Source organism: Durio zibethinus, chromosome 5, assembly GCF_047325235.1.
Source record: "Durio zibethinus cultivar Kanyao isolate XHJ-2024 chromosome 5, ASM4732523v1, whole genome shotgun sequence".
NCBI lineage: Eukaryota > Viridiplantae > Streptophyta > Magnoliopsida > Malvales > Malvaceae > Durio > Durio zibethinus.
This window is the reverse complement of record NC_143166.1, coordinates 27,507,367-27,509,790: the sequence shown is the minus strand read 5'-3', so window position 1 is coordinate 27,509,790 and position 2,424 is coordinate 27,507,367. Positions and strand designations below refer to the sequence as shown.

Genomic DNA, 2,424 nt, shown 5'->3' with positions numbered 1-2,424 from the left:
CACTATCTGCTGCTGGTTCAGTGCGTGTGTAACTGTACAAGGCCATCTTTTAGGCCCTATTGAATTATCTTTTTCAGAAGCCCGCTTCTTAAAGCACAAACGAAAAGACAGCAGTAGGAAGTTCTCATCAAAAGCATGCTCTTAAGATTTTTAGGCTTTGAGCAAATTTGTTAATTTATGTATTTATATTATATTTATATCATTTCAAATATATAAAAGATATAAAAAATTAACACATCAATTTTGTATAAATATATAAAACACAAAATATTTTTTATTTTTATTAAATTTATATAAAATTTTTATTAAAATTTTAAATGATATATTTTTTATTATTTCATTTCTTTTTTATAATATATTATCATAGCGCGCGTAAAAATTGTCCTGTTTAATTTTAGCTATCTAGATAATAACAAAAGAAGAAATTTTGAAAGAGCTGCGGTTTTGGCCCAGGATCGTGCAACTCCGAGCCCCATGGTTGCCGAAAGCAAAAGGGGGAAACAAATTTCCATTTGGTCGAGACTTAAAGGCTTTCGCGAAATTGTAAATCTCAACTCTGTTGCCGCTTGGACATTGCTAGATGGCGGATCTATATCTAAGATATCATTGGGTCCTTTCTCATCCATAAAACTAAATTTTAGATAAGGTGATAAGCCAACGTGGCACAAACCCAATTCCATTCTCTTCATTCGCCAAATTACAAACGCCCAACACAAATTCTCTTGCTCCCCGTCATTACCAAAAACTATGGCCTCCCCAACGCTGTTAACCCCAACTTCCAAACTCAAACCCCTCCTTCCAATAAAAAACAAAGCCACCTCCACCGCGCAATTACCGTCTCCGCCACCGCAACAGCAACCATTAAGACGCCACTTCTTGTCTCTTGCCGCCGCCGCCACCACCACCACCAATCTGTCTCTTGCAGGGCTTCTGCCAGTGATACCAGCATTTGCTGCCTCGGATGAGGAGTACGTGAAAGAGACACAAGAAGTGATCAGCAAAGTGAGAAGCACCATCAATATGGACAAGAACGATCCCAACGCTGCTTCTGCTGTGGCTGACCTCAGAGAGACATCAAATTCATGGGTGGCTAAGTACAGAAGAGAGAAAACTTTGCTCGGTAGAGTTTCTTTCCGTGATATTTACTCGGCATTGAATGCTGTTTCTGGTCATTACATTAGCTTTGGACCAACTGCTCCAATCCCAGCAAAGAGAAAGGCTAGGATTCTTGAAGAAATGGACACTGCAGAGAAAGCCTTATTGCGAGGAAGATAAACAGTGCTTGTGGTCTCGACTCATCAAGCGAAGGCCATTTTTTTCTTAAACTTTCAAATTTAACTGCTTAAATAGTATTTAATTTAGTTTGAGATTGCAAATTGAGGTTCAGTTTGTGAATTATGAGAAGGGAAATCTTTGATTCAATGGTAGGTTTTATATATATATATATATATATATGTATTATTTACTATATAGTATGTTATTAGGAATTGCATATTGACAGTCTTCAGATTGTCAGTTTCTGTAAACACGTATTGGCGTTAGACTTAAGCTCAAATCAAATTTTAAAGATTCAAAGGGAGATTAATGTTTTCAATGGGAAAGATCAATAACAGATTAAGGACATCAAACATCACGTCTGCTATTACATGAAATTATTTACGACGATGACCATAGATTATAAAATTAAGACAAATTGCTCGGCCCAAAAGACATACATTTGTAGATACTACAATTTTAAAATTTGAGAAAAAAAAAAGTAATAGAAACTATGAGAGTGAGTAGTTATTTTCAATTGAACGTGTTAAAAGTTTTAATAATTAATTAAAAAAAATCTAAATCCCTATTTATAGAATAAATGAAATTTGTATATATTTCATTTTATCTATTGAATACGATTTGATTTATTTTTTTAATAATTTCATCAAATTTATTAGGTCGCTTACTTTTGATGTCAAATTTATTTAAAAATGAACCCAAGGCTTAATTCAAATAGTTTACTCACCTCTCATGGAAGGTGAACTTTTTATTCTAGCAAATTTCCTTTCTCTAATTATTTTTAAGCTTTGATCTATTTTGTGTATATGTATAAAAAAATTAAAAAAATTAAAAAAATAAAAACAAACAGACATACATATTAGCATTTTTTATTTACCCTAAAAAAGAGAAATAAAATAAAATAAAATAAAATAAACAACAAACTTTTCCAATTCAGTCATACTAAATTGAAGATATATAGATGTTAATTATGAATATGAGATTAATTGGTGAATTATAACTATATCCACGATGAAACTAACCTAAAATTTAATAAATTTGCTTGTGGACAGGACTTCTCTCGTTTTATTAAGGACTGGATAGGAAGAAGTGCAAAAGATTGTATGAAATTGAGATGTGATTATCTCAATGAGGCTGAGTCCAAAATTT

At 32.6% G+C, this 2,424-nt stretch overlaps 1 pseudogene across 1 annotated transcript; it reads left to right on the top strand.

Annotated features, from left to right (window-relative positions):
* The first annotated feature begins 655 nt into the window (after positions 1-655).
* On the top strand, positions 656-1,422 carry LOC111282937 (photosystem II repair protein PSB27-H1, chloroplastic pseudogene; annotated as a pseudogene). Its single transcript, XR_016342478.1, has one exon. The product of XR_016342478.1 is annotated as a photosystem II repair protein PSB27-H1, chloroplastic pseudogene (transcript).
* Positions 1,423-2,424: the final 1,002 nt, after the last annotated feature.